Source organism: Suricata suricatta, chromosome 7, assembly GCF_006229205.1.
Source record: "Suricata suricatta isolate VVHF042 chromosome 7, meerkat_22Aug2017_6uvM2_HiC, whole genome shotgun sequence".
Lineage (NCBI taxonomy): Eukaryota > Metazoa > Chordata > Mammalia > Carnivora > Herpestidae > Suricata > Suricata suricatta.
The window spans coordinates 123,357,761-123,380,762 of NC_043706.1; the positions used below are offsets into that span (position 1 = coordinate 123,357,761).

The 23,002-nt window shown below is 40.5% G+C and overlaps 1 protein-coding gene across 5 annotated transcripts in view; it reads right to left on the bottom strand.

Annotated features, from left to right (window-relative positions):
• The window catches only part of HIVEP2 (human immunodeficiency virus type I enhancer binding protein 2), a 199,385-nt gene that overhangs the window by 130,272 nt on the left and 46,111 nt on the right, over positions 1-23,002 (bottom strand). The window lies entirely within an intron of this gene.

The window sequence follows — 23,002 nt, forward strand, 5'->3', positions numbered from 1 at the left end:
TCATATAAAACTAACCTAAATAACAGAAGGAAACCATTTTCAATGTGATCTTACCTAGTTCACACAGGAGTCAGGTTGTGATTTTACAGAAAATGAGGCACTTGTGGGCAAGCAGTTATTTAAATATCTATAAATCTCCATGTCAAGAATTTTTAAAAGGTCAGTGAAAAAATCTAAAGGTTTGGAAAGGGGGAAATTTTTAAAATAAAATTCTGCAGCCAGTGAATTTGAGAAGATGAGTGTGGATCATTCCAGCAACCCGCTGGGCACATAGCAAGAATTCCCCTACACATGTGCTTGGAAGATATTGCCACCCATCCCGGAGTTCTGAAGTGATAAGATAGCATCATGTAACTTTAGTAGGTTAGAAGAATGCCTTTGATGAAAATTCCTGGACTTAAGATCCATCATTTGTATTTAAAATAAAATGGCCTCTAAGGTCCTGCTTTCAGGATAGTCAGACCCACACAAAGTTCTTTCTTTCATAGAAAATATAACTTCTTCCCAACTAAGTGCAAAGAGCAGAATAAATTATTTTCACCACAAATACATTTATCTCCATCAACTGTTGCCTACACAGTGCTTTTCGTCTATCACTGAGCTCCCAGGCTCCTGTTCTGGGGAAGCCCTGCCCTTCGCCATTCCCACCACTCAACAGGAACGTGTATGCTGCTGACTCAAATGATGACATCTTGTTGTAGAAACCTGAGTACCTCACGGCGGATCCATGCATCAGCCGCCGAGGGACGCTGCCAACCTCTGTCACAAGAAGATTAAGGCAACACATTTAACGCTGCAAACATTGCCCTAACTAATTAGCAGTTTTGTTTCCATTATCGGGGCAGCAGGAGGACTCAGCCTAGCATCACTAAGCGTTCTCCTAACATGATACATAGGAGGTTAAAGCTTTCTAGCTCCTAAGCCCCACAGAGAATCTCTGATGGGGGAGCTTGTCCTTTGGCCAATATGAAGACAGTGTGTGATTTTGAGTATGAAGCTCATTGGTTTATGGGGCACCTCATGATCCTCATCTGTAAACAATGCCAGTAAGATACAAAACTTATAAAAACTTGAATACTCACTAGGAAGAATTCATAAAACGAAGGAATCCTTCAATGCTATTAATATACTGGTTACATAGGTAGGAAATGGAAGAATCATTTACCAAATGAAATATCTTTACGTTCTCCCAGAATGAGCTTTATAAATACTGGGTCATTCAATTTTCTGTCACTAGCATTTTGGTATTATCCTAATTGTAGGTGATTTTGAGGGTTTCTTCTCTCCTTATGTAATACTGGAGTAACATACCTCCAAGAAGGTAAAATTGTCACATCACCTCAGTGTTTTAGGTAGATTTGGTATTTGCATCACCCTTGTAAGCCCTACCACGCAATGAGAACCTTAGTTTAAAAATAACATATTAATGAGGAAACTCTATCAGCTGCACTGACCAAAGTCAATACACCAATCACTCACACTGCATTCGAACAGTCTGATTATCCATAAGTAATAAAAGTGTTTCCATAGAAACCAAGTATACAGCGGAATTCACTCGCGGTGAAGGATCTGCTTTAACAAAAAGACTTCAAGCCAAGATTTTGCTCTAACTCAGGTTTTCACATCATCATACACTGATATCATTAGCTATTACGCCTTTGGAATTTCACAGTCCTGAAGATTACAAAAAGCTCTGCACATGGGGAGAGGGGAAAAAAAAGGTTTGGAAGAAAAGATTTGCATATGTAGTTATAAAAATACCAAAGCAGATTCCATGCTAAGCTCTGCCAAAAAGAGAATAATTACCATTGCCCATCAGCATGCAGCCTTGAAATTATATTCTCTTCTCCCTGCAGAAGCAGCCATCAGATTATCAAAATGAGGTTATCCTGACTGAACTCAAATAGTTCTTATACGGAATACGCACAATGCAATCAACAGACAAGCAGCGATTTCCTTCCCACACAAACTATAATCTTTTGTGAAATATATTTTAATGAAGAATACATAGCCCTCCTACATGTTTGGTTCTGCTCCCACACTCCTCCACATAAAAGCATACATCCATTTTAAAAAGAAGGAGAATTTTATAGCTTCTAATAACATTCCCTACAATATAGGGCAATAAAAGGTTAGCATCTGAACCCCCAAATGTATCTTTTTCATATAATGTCACTCTTACAAAAATAAAGCAAGTTACCAATAGCATCTGGTGGACACTATACTGAAATAAACATAAACAATGGATCTCACAGAAATTTTAATGATTTCTTTCTAATTAGGTGCATTATGAAGGCTTAATTCAGTCAACTACTAATGACTCAAAACCCATGAAACTGAATTTTAATCTTTCACAAATTTCAAATTATAAATTGCTTGTCGTGAGTCACACTTCTTATTCAAAAAGCAAAGTTTTTGAAAGTTAGTTTTTTTAAGTGAGTTATAGTTTTCTTTCTCCATCAGTCATATGAATTTTAAATGTCTAAAACTAAAACAATAGGCGTGATAGTTGGATAGATTTTTACCACTAGGAGAGCTAACTGAAAATGAGGCTAGAAAAGTAATTATGTATGCCCATGCCTACTCAATGGAATGGTAAGAGGCAAAAATGATACAGATAAAAATCTCTCCAAGAGAGCTTATTAACCCCACACAGCACCTGTTCCAGGTACTAGGCTCTGGGATATATTTTCAAATTTGGTTCCTAGGAGTCAAGCCATTAAGAAATTAGTTACAGTGACAAGTAACCTTGGTAATCTGTTATATCAAGAGACTATGCCTTTATGGGAGCGGGGGGCGGGGCAGGGGGAGAGAAAGAGTAAGGCTTTTTAAAGCCAAATCAATAAATGGTATTTTTCCATAAAGAAATAATAGGCTTAAAAGATCAGAAAACCAATGTTGCCTAAATGCTTAAATGATGTAATTGCTTTACACTAAGAGGAGTGTTTTAATTTTGCCTAATTGTCATTTAAAAAGCAAAATCATCATTGAAAAGATAGCCTGCGAACACTGGCAAAGCGGAGTTCCTTTGATTCACTGGTGGACCTCAGTTCATCTGCACAGAACCTGGTCTTCTTTAACTTGGCCAGAGGTCAAGAACTACTTTTGCAAACAAAGCGACATCAAGGGAAGAGACAGGAAGAGGCATAAAAAAAGAGAAAGAGGAAGAAAAGGAGGAGAGGAGAAGATAGAACTTGGAAAAAAAAGTTTAGGAGAGGGACTGGCACCTCGGAAGCGAATGCTGCTGCTGCAAGGCTAGTTATTCAATCTCCAGAGCCAGTTCAGGAGCCCCATTCTCACAGGCACACGAAAGACATGGGGAATAAAAATTCATTTCCACACGTGTCCACTGGTGCCCAGCTCTACTCCCCAAAGCAGGTGGATGTGAGGTGCACGCTAACTTTCAGAATCGCCCCCAGACATACCTAGATGAGAGACAACACGGATTCCTCCGTATCACTACGAATGCCGGCACACCTTTCAATTCAAAGCCCCTATTCTATACAGGATCGTAACAGCCCAGTCTCTCGTGGATAAAGTCTGGCTAGCTGATCTGAAAAGCAAAACCCCAACTCATTAAAGAGAACTCAATGCCTTCCCCAGCCAACCCCACAGAGTCCCTGGGTGCCTCGATGGCAAAGGTTCTGACTATCCGCTTTCTCAGGTTCCGGAAATGCACCTTTCCCCACACACAGCCTCTGAGGGCTAAGGAACCAGCTGAGCCAGAATTGCCGCTGCTCACAAAAGGAATTCCCCCTCCCTTCCCCTCCTTCTCCCTCCCCTCTCTTCTCTTGTTCCCTCCTCCCATCATCCGCTGGAGAATAATATCACTCTGCTACCTGCCTGGATCAACATCGTGAGCCCCTGTCTTCAAGCATTCAGAGAATTTAACAGCCTGGAAATTCCTGTTGTCCGTTCGCTGAGGTCACAGATAAAGCTAAACAACAGCCGTGGTTCCCATCAATCATAAGTCACTCACTGATAGAATGTATGGTAGGAGACCTGATGTAAGCAAGTCACCAGAGAAAATACCCACTGATGACGCATATCCAGGCATAAAAATAGTTACAGGGCCCTCAAAGGGATTATTCAACAGCCTACATTTAGACTTTCTTACAAGAGACCTGAAGTCAACGTGCAGCAGTTAAATGGCTGGAGAGAGTTGAGTTTAAAGCTTCCTCAACAGACATAACCACAAATAGCTGGTTGAAATAAGTGCCTGCAAGAACAAGCTGTTTAGTAAATTTTAACACAACTTTATAAGCATTAAACGGCCCTGCCAACTATCTCATAAAATGCCATGTAATCGTTTTTTATTCATGTTCTCCTTCATATAACAATTCCTCTTTTTAAAGGCAAGTTCCCCAGACGTTAATACTTAATTGGTCCAAAGAAAGATAACATCCATTGCTTTCCAAATAAATGTTAGGAAAATAACAGAAGTTACACTTCTGCATTTATATCCTTTTAAAACACGCTTTTAAGTAGAGCTAAGCTTGTCAGTTTTACCAATGAAACTGACGTTTTGCATCCCATATTTGCAATTATATTTTTCCTGAATTGGTTTGATCATTTATGGAAACAATTATCCCATGCATTAAGACACACCATCTATGGTATATTACACATAGTAGGTAGGCATTGTTACTGTTTGCCAAATAAGTAAATGAATCAATGAATCAATCAATGAAATGTTATGTACAAATATCTTAACTGCGTGATAAGTAAGATGGTAACTAAGACTGAAATCCTGTTTTTTTATTTTATGAGGAGGAAGCTAACTTTTTACATGTGTAACAATTTTAATAGTTTTCAAGTCATCTGTTCTCTGTTTCCTCCCACTCAAACATATGCACAGTTACCCCGCATAGAAAGGGCTTTCACATAGCTTTCATATTAGAAAATGTTGGATTTTTGCACATTTTAATATTTGAATATATAAAAATGTTCCCTTCCCGATTTCCTTTAAGCAAATGTGCTGACACAATGAACGATAAAGGCAACTTTCAATGACAGAACCCAAAATTCTGCCTCGAACAGCATACCCTGCTTGTTAGTCTTCATTACTGATCCTTTCCCAGTAGTGGATAGATTTGCTCTGTTACCCAGTTAATTACCAGCTGAAGAACATTTCTCTGTGATAGAATTTAGCTCGGTGCTTAATGATATTAACTACCCTGCCCACACAATTGGCAAAGACCTATCAGCAACATTGCTATAACTTTTGACAAATATAAGGAAGGGCTTCATTCTAGAGGGTAGCTTTCCTGCAACAGTAATCAGATGACATTTTTCTTCCTACACTGGTAGGTTCTACATCACTTTCCTCAAGTATGATAACACTGCTATAAATACAAGTGAAAAGTATTTTTAGTCCTAAGATTTCGCAAAGCATTCACGTTTCTCTCCTGTGCATATGTGTCAACAATATGTAGCCTAGTTTAAAGAATCTAAACGGAAATGTTCACTAGTGCCCTCTAGTTGAGCACGGCTAAGGAGCAAACTTGTATCTACATGACCCACTGGCCAATCCTGCAAAGTTCCTAGCCATCAACAGTTCAGCGATTAATCACTCACATAAAATGTGAGAGAGTAAGACAAATTCAATCTAGGGTCTATTTTCTTTCCTAAAGTTTCATTATTCAATTTTTGAAAATGAATAAAAAAAAATTTTTTTTAAACGGGAAAAAACCAAAAAGACAGGATGAGACATATTTGTGTTTGCTGAAGAAGAGGGAATGTACTCAACTGACTCAGAGACCAAAAATGTTTCATGAATTTCACAGAAGCTCATGTTTTTAAATAGCTCAAAAACTAGACAAGGCACCCAGAAATAATCAGGTTTCACCGTGCATCATGCGTTTGACAGCCTTCTGTCATGGTGATCTATGATGGTCAAGGTTGAATTGAAGACCCTCAGATAATTTTAAAACAAAGCCCATCTCCAAAGCAGGCACTGTTTCAAATTGCACAGACATAACCTATCAATCCAGAGATCACAGATTGAGCCCCATAAGAAATTATTTTCATCAGCACTCCTGGTTTCAGTAATTCCACACCTATTAAAATTTACTATCAGCTGCACAACTAATTTTTTTTTAAGAAAATAGAACTTCCTTACCCTAGAGTAAAATCTATGCTATTATTATAATTAGTTAAACCTGTGACATTATTTTCTGCTGCAATGGAGAAAGTTAAACAAACCACTGCTCAAGATTAAGGAACACTAGGGAGGGCTGGGTGGCTCAATAGGTCAGTGTCGGGCTCTAGATTTTTGCCTCAGGGCGTGATCTCACGGGTTTGTGAGTTCGAGCCCCACATCAGGCATCGGGCTCAGGATCACAGTGTGGAACCTACTTGGGATTCTCTCTCTGCCCCTCTCCAGCTTGTGCACCCTCTCTCTCTCTCTCTCCCTCTCTCTCTCTCTCTCCCTCTCTCTCAAAGTAAATTAAACTTTAAAAAATTAAAGATTCCAAAAACTATGTGAAGGGGTGCTTCCTAACACTATCTTACTGAAATATCCAACAACATAATCACCCGGTCACTAAACTAAGATCAGATTATTTAATTATCTGGATAGAACTGGGGAGGGGGTGGCTACACTAAAGGTAATATAGCAAAAAAAATCTGCATTTTCAGTACTAGGCTCTCTAGGAGCCATATTTATATCTACCCTCTATTATACCATGATAATGAATCTTTTATAAATGCTTTGACTCTGTAAAAAATGGGAAAAATACATCCCTAGTTCACTATCCTCGGCAGCCTAAGACAGACCCAACACATTCAGGCTATAAGGTTAGTTCTCCCTTTTAGTCTCAGCATTATGGCAGGATTCGGTTTTATTTTTAATTTATTTAATCACATACTTAAAATGTCTCAGTGTTTAACAGTGGCCTTTCCCACTTGGCAAATATGATTGCTTTCTGGACATTTTATGGACTCATGGTCAATTAAGTCATTGTCTTCTCCCTTTCCCACATTGCAATGCATCTCCCTGAGCATGTGTGAGCACACACACACACATGCACACACACACACAACCTTTTCCTCACACCTAATCTCCTTTGATGAGGCCAACCATTCATCAAACATTGAAGGCAAACATGTAAGAGTCATCTTTAACTTCTTCTGGCCCTCAGCTCTAATCACCGAAGGCTGACAATGTTACCAAGTTACCCGCCCTCTCCCTCGTGTGTCTGCTCTCTAACTTTACCATCAAAACTTAGTCATAGCCTTCAACATCCCTGTCCCCCAGGTAAATATAATAACTATCCCAGAAAATGCTCTACAGTACCAAAAGTAACTTTTATAAAACATAAATCTGGCCATGGCATTTATCAGATTAAGCCTTTCAATGACTCCTGGTTGCACCAGAGACTACCCTACACTAACATAATTATTCATTATGTGTCTGAACTATTCGGTTTGGAATTGCTTGAGATCAGAGGCTGTGCTGTGCTGACTGTTGCATCTCCAGCTCCTAGCAGAGTGACTGCCTGCACATTTGCTGAACTGAAGTGGACTGAATGGTAGGACAACACATTGATAATTTTCACTGCTGCTGTAGTCAGCCAGACTACATAGAGAGACGGCATGGCAGACCAGTGGGTTCAATCCAGAGTGATCTCGGGCAATTATATAACCTCTTTAAACCTTAGGTTCCCAATCTATGAAACAGCATCAGGACAAAACAGAGTAACACACATTACGCACCTACGACAACACTACTGATCTACTACGACTGGCACTTACTGAGAAGGTGCTCAATAAATGATAGCTATAATTATGTATTAAATAGAAATGTATAGCAGAATAGTTTCATTTCCAATGATCAACTGTACATACATATATATATCAGGCAGCAAAACTATCTGTTTCAGGGCTGTTGACTAGACACACATCCATATATCTGTGTTGTGCAGTACCATAAGGGTAGCCAGTAACCACATGTGGCTAGTGTGACTGAGGACCTGAATGTAAATAGCCCCATGAGATCTGGGGACCGCCTTATTGGACAATGAAGATTTATTTCACCTCTAACATCAGTGGTTCACCCTTTAGGTGCTGTCTCCTCTCCTTCTACTCAAATCAGTTTTTCCGCAATGTTCAAGTGTCAAGGTCAATACTTCTCCTGTTAAAGAAATCAGACTTAAAACAACTAACTCTCTCCAAAAAGACTCAGTCCTGGATGATGAGAAGATCATATGGCAGAGTTCTACACAGAGTATTCATGTTAAGTGAATGTGTTAATGAAAGAAATGAATGAAGAATAGGGTCCAGATAACAGAGCCCCCAACCCAACACAGCAAGGAGTACAGTGGCAAGTCAGGATCGGGACACTCAAGCAGCTGCTCCAAACCCCAGCTCCGCCATTCATGTGCCATGAGGTCTTGGAAAAACCTTTGACCTCCTATCTGTCAAATAAGGCTGATATTAATTACAACTCACAAATATCTGTAATAATCAAATGAGATGTCAGACGTATAAACAGCAGTACAAATGGTATGGCTGAGAAAGTTGTAAAAATAACATTTAAATCTCTATCTTCTGTATTATCACAGTACAGACTGTCCTATCTTATAAGGTGCACTGTACATATGTATTGACAATCTGGGTAAATGTCCATAGGGAAAGACTATTAATTTCAAGAATGATTACACTTCCACTTGGATACTAGAATAAAAAGATTCATTAATTCATTGTATATAGCCATAGTAGACAGTCTATTGGACACCAAGATCAGACAGTATTGAAGTCTTCTTTTGAATATATGACCTGTCTCCTTTATTATACCATATTTGCTATATGGACAGTGTCTGTGTCCCTCAGTCATATTTGGTAACAAGTGTTCATTTCTGTTCTGTACTTTCACCTTCTTAAATTCATCTTCAGGAAAACTCAAGATAGGCCAATAATTTTATTACTCCCACTATTTAGAAAGTCAAAGAAATAATACAGTTAGAAATAATATCAGGTGAGTTACTCTTCTAGAGTTCTTGTCATTATACTCCAGGCAATTTCATTGTATTTCACATTTCCAAAAGAATCCATATTTATGTTCATGTGCTCCCACAGGAAGAATTTTAACAAAATATTAGATATCACACAAGTACATATTATTGTGTACTGTAATAATGTAGAAGGTAGAGATTTAAATGCTATCTTTATAACTTTTGCAGTTACATTTGCACTACTATTGTGTGTGTATATATATATATAATTTTATATTGGTTAATATGTATATATAATTTAACATATTAAATTATATATGTTATATTGTGTCATAGTGTTTCTACCTGCACTCACTCAGCAGATCCTTATAATACGTTAAAAGAAGATTAGGTATCAGATGGTATGATCCTCATTTATGGGTAAGGAAAGAGGGGCTTGGAGAGTCCCTGACTCTGGACCATGCCTCTGAAGTATACTGGACAGCGATGAAGTGTGTGCTTGGGCTGTGGGTCCACATGTACTACCAACTAGCTGCGTAACTTCAGGTAAGTCACTCAACCTCTCTGGACCTCACAGAATGTGAATCTCTCACAGCTACCACCTTGCTGTTAAAATGCCATCGTTCTGCAATTCGGCTCCTTCAGGAACATCGCTGAGACAAGGCTCCAGATGGTCTAAGTCCTTGCTGATTCCCTGTCCCCTCTCACGCATCATACTGCCTCTTCTGATATCTCACTGCTTTTTCACAGTTGAACAAACTGGATCTAATTAAGGAGTTCATTCCATTTGTTTGTTGGTTTATCTTTAGAGAGCATTAGGCCCTGCTTATTCTTTGATCGCCCGGCTTATGTACAGCCAGCAAAAACATTCCTCTACAAGAAAGGCTAGCAAGACAGACGTGTGTGGGCACGAAGGGTTCTGGGGAAAAGGGTGTATCCTCCTGTGACTCCCTCACTTCATTGCCTCACTTTCACTCTGGGATGGAAGGTGCGTGTTTGTTTTGATAGCTTTTAGTATCTTTTTCATTTTTGCTTTTCAGAGAAACAGTACTAAACCCATGGCTGATAGGAAGACAGGTTCCAGCATCCAGGCCCGGGAACGGGGTCACAATTCCTTTAAAGCAATTTACGTGGCCCCACAAGAAACTTTCTACCATGCACAGAAGGGAAATCCAGAGGACATAATGGCTGAGGGGGCCTGGCTAATGGTGGCTCTTGGGTGCCCATGTCCACAGACCCCCTCTGCTGGCACAGATAAAGCTCCTCCTGCATCTCTGAGGCAGGTGCCAGAGAAATCAGCAACCTGACCCCCTGAAGAGTCTTTGGAGCCTGGCAGTAACCTGAGCTGCTCTAGGTTATTTTTGCTGAGAGCTAGTGGTTCTTAAAGGGACTGTGTTCTAAGTGCACACATCCAGACATAGAATGCCAACCAAGGAAGAGACCAATGTGATGTACCTATCTTAATTAAATGGTGTTTATTGAAAGGCTGTAACAAATCAGTGGAAAGACATGTGAGCAATATTTTAAAGGGACCAGTCATAATGCACTGTGATATAACATCACCGGCTTAACAAAACCGGAATGCCGAATAACCCAAAACCCCATGGATTCCCAATGTAACAAGAAAGTAGGCACTCCCCAAGGCTCTGTCCTCACTGCTGGACTGCCACACCAGAAGGGACCAGAGAACAGAGATTGGAGAGGGAGAGAGTTGCCAGCGCTATGCTTGACCGTTATCACCCTGTTTCAATGCTAACTGTGCCCTGCCAAGTACAATAACTGTAGGAAAAAGAAAGAAAGTTCGGTGAGCCTTCACCACTCACTCGGAAGTTACATAATGGCTGATTGCGGGGCCCCTTCCACCTTCTCCCTGAAAGGTGAAGATTCCGAAAGCGAATACCCCATTCAAAAACAATTCTCAAGAAACAACTGGTCCTTTCATTCCCTGCCCCACATCCCCAACCTGGCTCCGGAGGAACAAGAATAATCCAGTAACTAGGAAAGTGGGATCTGGAGTCACAAGCACCCAGATTTGTAAACCTGGTCTGCTACAAATTCGATGGGTGATCCTGGTCAAGTCAGTTACAGTTCCAGAGCCTCAGCGGCAACAACAGCAACACCGACATCATCAGGCTGTTTGTGAGATTAAATAAGATCATCGCATGTGTATTGTACGCGGGAGGTGTCCACACATGGAACCCTTCAGGTAAACAGCTGCTATTATTAGTTGTATTAGTATTCGTGTTCGGCAAGTGTGTAATTCAAGTTGCCTTGAAGTTTGGCAATGCCTAATCATAAGGAAATAAATGTACCGGCTGGTTGTGGGGAAGGTACTTAACGGACATGATCTCCAGCGCTCACAAAGTTTGCCAGGCAAGTAACTGTTCTCCCCTTTGCACATGAGGGAGATGAGGCTCACAGAGGCAGGTAACTTGTCGGAGTTACAACGAGTAAGTGACAGAGCAGGGATTTTAACTCAGTTCTGACTTCAAAGCCTGTATTCCTTTCACTTAATTGAGAAAGAGTCAGGAAACAGCATGGAGAGCAGAGGGAAGAACCCTCAGGAGTAACAACTTGTTCCTTAGGTCGGTCACATAACCTCTCAACCAGTTTCACCTTCCAGCTATGAATGTTTCTGTTGTCTGGTCTTATCTCTGCAGCAAGTTACCCATCCAGTATTGATCTACAGTTAATTCTATAAAGAACAGTGAAGTTCTCTGTAAACCTATAAAAACTATATGGTGTTCATTTCTGAGCCACAGATCTTTGGAAATTCACAAGCCCCATGTAATGTAAATTATGAAAAAAAAACACGCAAATGCTTAACATATTACAGTTCATAAAGCATTTTCACAAGCATTATACTGCTCATGGAATCGACTTACTCAGCAAGGTGGCCATGTGCCTGTTTCTCAAGTAAAGAAACTGAGGCACAGATTAAACTAATTGCCTACAGCCGCATAATCAGGAAGTAGAAGAGTCAACACATGAGTATCCAGGTTTCCTGATTTCATATCTATGTCCCATATATCATGCTATATCTATCTCTAGAAAAATATCAGCCTCTTTTCCTGTGTGATCTGTTATACTTAGAAATATATCAAGGTATGATCTACTATTAGCATCCCTTTCTGTCCTTCATGCACTATATTTTACTAATACTCAAAAATATACTTTCAATTAACTGCTATGCTATTTCTTAATATAGCATAATATCTACCCAAGAAAACCAATCCAATAGGGGAACTTCCCAAAGCTTGCATGTCTTGGGGATGGGTTGTGTCTTACTTGTCGCTGTATAGCCTGGAGCATCTTACTGCATTTAGTAGGAGGTAGTCAATGTTTTAATTAAATAAGGCTCAACAGTACTATAACTTAATAAAAGCATATATAAGTCCGTATTTTGAATAACTTTTTGTTTTGAATTTGACAACTTCCAACAGAAAACTTGGTAATAGAAGCTATGTTTTGAGATAACAGTAATTAAATATCTACAATGTGCCTCATACTATTCTAAGTGTTTAAAATTATTAATTTATTATTTTATTTATTCCTGGCAAATATTCTATAGGTAATCACTATTATTATTCCTCTTTTACGATGGGGAAACTGAGTCACATTAACTTTTCCAAGGGTAGAGAGCTATGAGTGGCACAGCAATAATTTGAACCCAAGGCCTCTGGCATCTAGAGTTCAGACCTCACTTAATCTTTACAACAACCAGAAGCAGCAAGTAGTAAATCGTCTTGGAGACTGAAGGTTGTCTTAATAATTCCCTGGCATAATCTGATACTCAGGAGAAAATATTATCCAATTTAATTGATTATAATAGTCCTGTTCCATAACCAAAACGTGTCACAAGTTGTATACCCATCACATCACAATTTAAAAGGTTTTAGGAAAAATATAAATTCTAGTTACATTTTAATTTTACTGTGTGCAGTTTGAATATATAGCCAATTTAGCTCTTCATGGAATTTTTTTAAAGTTTTTACATATATATTTTGAGAAAGACAGAGACCGCACGAGTGAGGGAGGGCAGAAAGAAAAGAGAGAGAATCCCAAGCAGGCTCCGTGCTGCCCCTGCAGAGTCTGATGCTGGGCTCGAACCCATGGGGTCCTGAGATCTGACCTGAGCCAAAACCAAGAGTCTGAGGCGTAACTGACTGAGCCACCCAGGGGCCCTCTTTGTGGAGTTTTGATATTTTTTGCATACAACCTTACATACCTCACATGGTTTTTCATCTGTAATCTTAAAATGGCTGTGATTCTATCTAGCACCCTTTGAAATGTGCCTCTTAAAACAGAGATTTATAGAGAGATTACTTCAGAACTTAAAGTCTTATCTCTTCTTGACTTCACCCATCTTATTTTTCCCTTTTCTTCTTCTTTTCTATGTTCCCTTCCTTTTTGTTTATTTTATTGCTGTGTCACAGTGACTGAGCATGGTACCTAGCAGTAATCTTCCAACACTAGAAATTTCTCAAGTTGAGTCCATTAACAGTATACCATTTGCTCCAAAGAGGAGCCCCCAAATCTACATTCTCAGCAAGTTGCCCAGATGAGTTCTATGCATCCTGGGATAAATCACAGGATTTTTGATCTGCCGATTCCCACAAGCCATTCGTCTACTGAAGGTTTTCCTTTTTACCAATACATACATGGAAGTTTTAGGAAAATGTAAATCTCACTCTCTAGACTTCAGCTCAGTGTCACACATTAGGCATTTTATGTACTAAATTTAAAGCAAAGATGTTAGCACCCTCTATTATTCATTTCAGTGTGTAGCAATGAGGAAACAAGTGATTGTTGGATCAAATGAGGACTCAATTGGATCAAACAAGGGCCACAAATATAGGTGCTTCAAGGGACATATGCAGTTGGTTTCAGCGGAAGTCGCTGATATAACAGATTTGTATTTTCAGCATTTTATTTTAGTGTAAAACCTGACCTTTTGGGTCTCTATATTTATCCTATATTGTCTAAAACCAACTTTATTGAATCATCTAAGAACCAATGGCTGACACAGAAATAAAAGGCACAGCGTAGGAAATAAGAAAAACAAACAGTGGCAGATAGTACAGAAAAATACCCGCATGAAACTTCTTCAGAAGTCTTCATTTCATGAAACATGTATTGATTAATAACGCATGAGGTAAGCTAAAACTTCAAATGTGACCTCTTTTAAGAGGTGCTTTGCTTAAGTATTTGATCATTTTCCACAAAACCTCACAGGGAAATCCGATCTATTTGGGTCAATATGACAAGCTACTCCAGTCCATCTTGTCACATCACCTGACCTGTCGCATTCACATTCTATTGTTTTTCAGCCTCACAGAAACTCACAGTTCCTCAACACCCCCCTTCCATCAGTTCACCCTCTTGCTCCCGTCCTCTCTCTTCCTCCATTTCCTACCCTTCCCCCACCCCCACCCCCTCCAGGCTTTCTTCACTACGCTGTATAGATCTCTCTGTGAACCATTTCACCTTTTCCTTGCCAGCATCTCCATTCATTTGTCACCTCATCTTTTGCCATACCCACCCTAAAGTGGATCGCTACTTTGGATCACTGCCCTCTTCCCCTCCTACACTTGCTCAAAGTGGCTGGGGAAAATCCAGTATGGAGACAGGGCGACTTCTGCTGAGCCCTCTGAAGGTCAGTTAGCCTCTTCACCTCATAATGTCCTGGTCAGTTTGCTCTTCCTCCAGAGACAACTCCGAATGGTCCCCCATTTTCTTTAACATTATCCAAATTTTCCAGACAAATGACTTTGCCTTCTCACACACAAAAATGAATAATAAAATAACCAGGTTTTCAAAGGAAAATGTCCTCAACATACAGTTTCTACCCATACACTCAGTAGCACACCTCCCTACCCTACCTTCCTTTTGCCCTAACCAGTACTTCCTAGAGCTCAGAGCACTTTGACTGTTCCAGGATTCTGCTCAATCAATCATCATCTTGCCTTTATACCAGCTACCTTTCCCTCTCCAGCGCCTCTATACCTTTAGCACAGATAAAAAGGTTCACAGCTATACAAAAATGTTCTCTGGGTCCCATATCTTACTCTGTTTATCTATCATCTCACTTCTCCAAAGCACAGCCAAGCATTTTGAAAGAGTGGTCAAAGTTTTAAACTTCGGGGCACCTAGATGGCTCAGTCAGTTAAGCGTTCAACTCTTGATTTTGGCTCAGGTCATGATCTCACAGATCACATCGGGCTCTTTGAGCTGACAGCACAGAGCCTGCTTGGAATTCTCTCTTTGCGCCTCCCTTGTGCGCACGTACACACACACACACACACTCTCTCTCAAAATAAGTAAATAAGCATTTTTTAAAAAAGGGTTATTAACTTCATGAAGGCAGAAAGTATGACTATATTCTTCTCTAATTCCAGTGCTAGAATAGCTTCTGGTAGGCCCTCAATAAATAGTTCTCATTGTTTAATACTGGTGCTATGGAAAGAAAGAAAGCCCAGTTGAAAAATGGACACAAAATGTCAACAGGCACGTTAGAAAAGAGAATCCAATAGCCAAAGTATATGAAAAGGGACTCATCTTCATTAATCATCAGAGAAATGAAAATTAAAACTATAAAGCTAAACCACTAATTAACCACCAGAATGGCAAAAGCGAGGAAGATAAGAATACCACAGCCGAGTGGAGCGGCTGGGAGCCTGCGGGATTGTAGGAAAAAACATAAATCGGTACGTCCACTTTGAAGAAGTGTGTGGCAGTGAAATACTCACACCGAATATACGCTAGCCCTAGGATCCAGCAACCCCACCGCCAGGAATACACCCGACAGATATGTACTAAAATACTTAGAGAAACATTATGTGTAATCGCCAAAAGCAAAACCCAAATTCATCAATGGTAGAATGAATAAATGTGTAGTGTTCATACAATGAAATTCTATGCAACAACAAGAATAATTGTTACATGCAAGAACATGAATGAAACTCACTAGCGTGTCATTCAGCGAAGGAAGCCAGACACAAAAGAGAATATAGCATATGACTCCACACACAGAAAGTACAGAAACAAGCAAAAACGTATGTGATGTTACAAGTTAGATAGTAGCTACTCTTGGGTTCTATTGTGAAAAGGGCAGAAGTAGTCTCTTGGAATGTTGATAGTGTTGTGCTTAATGATTTACTCTTTCCTTTGTAAAATGGCATTTAATTGTATAGATACTTTTCTGAATATACATTATATGATGCAATTTTTTAAACCTAAATATATTGTTTTGCCCTGATCCTTTTCTTATTCAAACATTCTTGATTTCCTTCTCTGTGTAACCTTTATACACTCCAAGATCCGTCAGGCCAGAGAGCTTGCATTCCCTCACTCCTGCACAGAACTCAGCACCCACAGGCTCTCAAGCAGTGATGTGGGACAAGTGAATGAGCATGCGGCCTCAGCTCCACCGATAAATTCTTTTATAAATGCTCTTGAGATTAAAGTCGGCATTTTCAGTCCCTCTCCTGGACTCCAGGTCTCAAGATCTGACTAGAGAACACTGCAGTGATACTAATCTGCCCTTTTTTTTTAAAACTGACTTTGAGTCCAGAGCTTTACACAGATTATCTCTTTTACCCCTCACCAACAGCCTGCAAGCTAATAGTTACTACCCCTACCTCACAGACCAGGAAACCAAGAATCCCAGGGGTTAAGTAACTTACTTAAAAATATACAAGTGATTAATTGGAGAAGAAAAGTTGAAATTTAGGTCTCTCCTATCCCAAAACCAGTGATCTTTCCACAGACCACACATGACCACAGATGTAAATTGTAAGTCTGCTTTCCCCAAAGTCTGCTCGTGTTGCTGTAGTTCTCACCCTGGGCAGTGTTTTCACTATTCACCTTGCCAACCCGCTGGAGTCCTGAAAACGCTCTTCTCTCCCCTCATCCTTCACACTGACTCTGTCACGAGTACGGTTTCCCAAGCCTGACAATCCATCCTGTGCTCACTATTGTGATTATTACAGTATTCGTTCAGGCCTCTGTGTTTTGTTACTTTCTTTTCTTTTCTTTCACTTATTTTTAAGTTATTTTGATTTTTTTAATGTTTATTTATTTTTAAAGAGAGAGACAGAAAGACAGAGCATAAGCAGGGGAGGGGCAGAGAGAGAGAGAGAGACACAGAACCTGAAACAGGCTCCAGGCTGTTAGCTGTCAGCACAGAGCCCGACATAGGGCTCGAACCCCCAAGCCATGAGATTATGACCTGAGCCAAAGTCAGATGCTTAACTGACTGAGCCACCCTGGTGCCCCTACGTTTTGTTTGTTTGTTTGTTTGTTTGTTTTTTGAGAGAGAGAGAGAGAAGATGGGGGAGTGGCAGAAGGAGAGAGAGAGAATCCCAGGTAGGTTCCATGCTGCCGGTGCAAAGCCCAACCAGGGACTCAAACTCACGAACTGCAAAATCAAGACCTGAGCCGAAATCAAGAGTTGGACACTTAACAGACTGAGCCACGCAGGCATCCCTGTTTTTTTATTCTTTTAAAGATTACTTTAACCGTCTGCAAGCCATGCCTCCCAATCCACGCTTGGGTCCCTCTCATTCACTCTCAGAATGCTACCTGAAAGTCTTTGTAAAATGCAAATCTAAACATGTCTCTCCTTCTTGCCTAAAGGATATAGTTCCAACATACTAGCATGGCATACCTTCCCCGAGCTGGTCCCTGCCAAGTATTCCAGGTCCTTCCCTTGTGACCTCCACTCCTCTCCCCATACTGTGTCATCCGGCCATATGAAGATTTACTGTCCACAAAACATCTTGCCATTTTCATGTCTTTAAGCTTTTGCATGCCAATGTCTATCTTCCTGGAATGCCTTTCCTTGAGCTGTTTGCCAGGCAAACTCCTACTCATCTTGCAAGATGCAACTCAAGCATTTACATCTCACTCAAGACCCTCAAGCAGAGCTGATTACAGACCTTTTATGTCACAGCTAGGCTTTGAGCATCCTTCTCTTACAGTCCATTTCACAATGTACTGTCATGTTTTGCAATCTGCATTTCACTTCTAGGGCATTAGCTCTTCAGAGACAGACACATGACTGTTCTTTTTTGCATGCTCAGGCCAGCATGCAATAGTAAGTCAAAAATTGTCAAATTAGCTAATTAATAAATGAAATCAGTGGTGTGTGGATATGATATTATGATTTACCAGAATTATATATTTGGTCACTCAGATGATCAAAATATGTTTCTCATAAACATTTGGTCTTCCTCCCTTCCTTGCTGACAGCTCCCCAAACCCTTGGAATTTCCTAAGTACTAAGAGTGATAAAGGTGTCTTCTGTTATGTTAATGAGGTGTCTTCTGGAAAGCATCTAGGGATGGGTGATGGTTGTCAAGGGAGCCGACTAAGTGATTAGAGGGTTGGAACCTTCTGTCCCACTGCCTGTCCTACAGGGAGGGAAGAGGGGCTGGAGGTTGAGCCAACGACCAATGGCCAATGGCTTACTCAATCATGACTATACAGTGAAGCCACTATAAAAACCCAAAACGACTGGCTCTGGTGAGCTTCCAGGCTTCTGAACACAAGGAGATCAGAGAGAGTCGTGTGCCCTTTCCCCAGTCCTTGCCGCACATATCTTCATTTGCTGTTGATTTGTATCCTTTATCATATCCTTTAATAAACCGGTAAATGAGTGTTTCCCTGATTCTGTGAGTCATTCTAGCAAATTAGACGAACCTAAGGAGGAGGTCATTGGAACTTCTGATCCAAGGTTGGTGGGTCAGAAGCGCAGGAACAAACTGGGCTCATGACTGACCCCCGTAGTGGCAGACGGAGGGCAGTCTTATAGAAATTAAACCCTTAACCTGCAGAATCTGATGCTATCTCTACATAAATAGTGTCAGAATTGAGTTGGCTTCCTAACACCAGTAGGACACTGAAATTGCTGACTGTTAAGTGTGAGGGACTCCCCTCCATGTGGGAATTGGGTCTGGAAACCTCAAAAGAGTGGGTATATATAATCTTAATTGCAGATCATTTATTTCCAAAAGTCAAGCCGAAGAGACTGTTCCAAGCAGAAACAGTGGAGGAAGTAGATCATCTCTTTGTGTGAATAAATGATGAGTGGACCCCAAGTGCCAGCTGAAAACAGTATCTAGGTGCTGTGCAAGTGTCCTCAGAAACGTAAGATCCTCAGGCTGCTCATCAAGTATTTTCCTCCTACCACCACCAGAGCCATCTATGGTGTTGGGCAGGGGTGATGTATGGGAATAAAAGGAAAAGGGCAGAGATCGCTATTGAAGAAGGTATTTCTTGGATCCCTAATCTCTGAACCTAGTGCGAATAACCATTCATATTCAACCTCAAATGTTAGATGATACAAAAATGCTCAAAGATTTCTTAGAGATTATCCACAGACCTAACCTGGATGGAGCAGAACATCTGATTTATCCCCTGGATCAGCAAAATTGGAACACAGCAAAAATAAACATTTTTCAGATTGATCTCTCCTTTCTAAAATGCAGAACAGGAACATAGACATACAATGAAAGTCAAGTGGTGAGATTATCTCTTCAAAGTGAAAACACTAAGCAAAGGACTGTGGGACTGATGGGGTTGAGTGTAGCCAGAATGAGAGAAGAAACTTGGAAGTTTCAGAGTTTAGCCCAAGGCCACGTAATTGTGGGCAGGAATACTTAATTCTCCAATCACTCCACACCACCCCAGGTCCCTAAGTAAAAGGCAGGACACCAGATGACTGACAGAAAGCAGCCTTCCCACAGAGGAGGCGGCTGATTACAGCTTTCCTGAGCCCCCACTCTATATGAAGGCTACAATTTACGGGCTCTCCCTACAAAAAGACTGTGGAAAGAAGCAGCCAACGTCCATAGGGATACACAGAAAAGCAATAACTATGTTGACATTCCAAAAAGAGAAAGGGGGAAGAGCACTTTCCTCACAGAAGCATTGTTTAATTGCCTTCCCTAGCTTCCTTTCTGGAGAGAAGGGAGGTGGGTGATGGCAGCTAGCTCATGCAAAAGACCAGAGGGCGGCTGACATGAACTCCTATCTGGCCTCCCTGCACAAAGACCTTATTATAACACACACATAAAAATGCGTGGGCAAGACTTGGAGGGCTGGTCCCCCCACTACCCCCCAGACTCACTCCCAACTCTGCGCTTTGAATACACTTGTGTATACACACCCTCCAACAGAATAGGTTCGTCATGTTGCCATGGAGCTGAAACCCCTGTAGTTTAGACGGAGGATCACACTGCTTTTGTACTTCCAACAGCAGAGGTAAGAATCACTGCATAGTATTAATTCCACTTGGATTTCAGATTTCCAGTTGCTTGTCTTCAGTCAGGTTCATGCAAACTCTTTTTTTTTTTTAACTCACTCTTCATAAGATTACCACAATGGAAGCTGCTGGGAAACTGATTCTTGTTTTTGTAAAATCAGTATGCAGAAACTTGGGCGCTGTGTGATCTATGAGCTTCCTCTCCTGGGGCCCCTCCCATCTAACGGAGGTTGTGACCTGATCACATCTTAGGAGGGTCTTTGAGAAAGGCAAAACAAAAACCCAGCAATAGTTAGCAAATACTCCACGAAACAAATAATCAGTAGCTATTTTCTCTGACAAAGTGATTTCCTAACACAACCTCAACATTTATTGCCACCCTGCCTTTTTGGATTTGGCGTCTCCTAAGGGAATGATGATTTGACTTAGACAAAATCAAGTGCAAAGGAGGTAAAGAAAAGGACTTTGACTTCCTGCCTGGAAATCCGTTCCCACGTCCCGCTCCCAGTCACACATCCTCAGAACCTTGAGTCTCAATGTCTCAGGTAAATTCGCCAATCTGCTGACACGAAGTTTTATGTTATGACTTCTCCTCGCACAGTGAATACATTAAAATTCGCCTATAGCCATGACCCTAAGTGCTAACTAGAGCAGCAGAACTGAATCCTGTGACTTGAAGGATCCGAGTGTAAGCATGCAGAGAACAGATGCCACAGAGGTGGGTAAAGCATGCTGCACTCAGCTACACAGAAGACGAGACAGCTAAGCAAAATAAAATGTAGAAAGTTAAAAACTAGTTTATGAACAACAAAACAGAAATTGATGGCACTGGATGGCAACCCAAAGAATAAAATAAATATCCATGCATACATACATCTATACACAAATAGATCATGCAGATATTTCCGGCCTTCAAGGAGAAAAGCTTAATTATTCCCCTCTTAAGTGTGGGCCAACTTCCAAAGAACAGAACATGGGAAGAGAAAAGTGGTAACTTCACAGTGGAAAACCTTGGCAGACTCTCGCTTAACTAAGGGATTAAGCTTAACAGCACCAGTGATCAGTTACATTGATAGGAACATACCTGAATATATAAGGCAATGTGAGGGGCACCTCAGCTCTGTGGTCTTTTCCTCAAAACCCATACAGCCATCTACAAAATTCCCAGCCTACACCTTTCAAATATGTCCAACCCTCCCCAAAAAGGGGGGAGTAGGTCATGCTATGTTATGTTATTATATATCAATTATATCTTGTGTTATATCAAATATTCTAAAAGTGAGTAGCCAATTAATGCTAAATACTTTGCAGGAAAACCAGATGCTTCGTTAAAACTGTTAATCAAACACTCAGGCAGAACAGTCTTTGTAGGTAATAATTTTGTTCAGATGGTATTTTTTTTATCATTTTTTTAAATTCTGATGCTTCCCAAACACATGAGAATGACATCTCCAAATGCTGTAGACTTTAGTTTTTTTCTTACCACAAATAGTATGTATATTTTCATTATGGCTAGGAAGAATGTGTCTGTTACTGATGATTCTGGCAATTATTTAAATAGGCTCACTCTGTATCTATTTTAATGGCACAACGATGACAACAGTTCAATGTTAGCCTGTTACAGGACCTTGTGAGCACCCCAGCCAGACAACCCATGCTGCTCCTGGACAGGCATTCTCCAGCCTCTTGGCTGACTGACAGCAACCACAAGAGCCCACAAGGCGGGTGGAGAACCGATGAATAAAATGATAAATATTTGTGATGAAACAGGATGTTGGCAGGGGGAGCAGAAGAGGGGGCAGAAGATTTCAACTACTGAACTACTGAAGCTACTTTGGAACTTTAACAGGATTTCCTTGTTGTAAAACTGGGAGCAATAAAGATAGATCCAGTGTTATCTCTTTCATTGTAAATAATTTGTAGAAGTACTACTGTATCATAAAGTACCCAGGCACAGAATTTAAGATTTGGGGCTACTGAACCATAAGCACTATACCCCCAACAAATGTTGTAATCATTCATGGAAGACAATTCAAGCAAAGATGTGAAAATACAGTTTTTTCAGGCCAAAGAAGGCAACACTTTCAACAGATCTGCATTTTGCTGCTGACTGAATGTATAATGTAAATGACTCTTTACTGAGTTGAACCTCTTCCCTACGCTATGTAGTAATAACAACAATAATAATTTACAGACAGGGCACCTAGGTGGCTCAGTTGGTTAAGCATCCGGCTTCAGCTCAGGTCATGATCTCATGGTTTGTGGGTTCGAGCCCCGCATGGGGCTCTGTGCTGACAGCTAGCTCAGAGCCTGGGGCCTGCTTCAGATTCTGTATCTCCCTCTCTCTCTGACCCTCCCCTGCTTGCACTGTCTCTTTCTCTCAAAAATAAATTAAAAGTATTTAAAAATTTTTTAAATAATAATAATAATTTACAGGCTTTGAAGCTTTCTTGTCAAGAGTAAATTCAAGAAATTATGAAATAAAACATAGTACTTCACTTACATAGAGTATCAAGACTCAGAGATTTCTATGCAGTCTCAATACTCCAATGGTTCCCATTTATTCACATCATGATTCTGATATCTGATATCAAGTAAGGGAATGGAACAGAAGGTGAAACCATCACTATGGTGGCACCTTTAGGATCTGTTTCTAAAGGAAGTGTTATCACCAACAATGCCTTCTTAGAATCTGCAGTACTTCCCTTTCCCATGTCAGTTCTCCATTGCCTTCTTGCAGATTATTACACCAAAACAAAATAAAAGCCAAAAGTAAAGCACA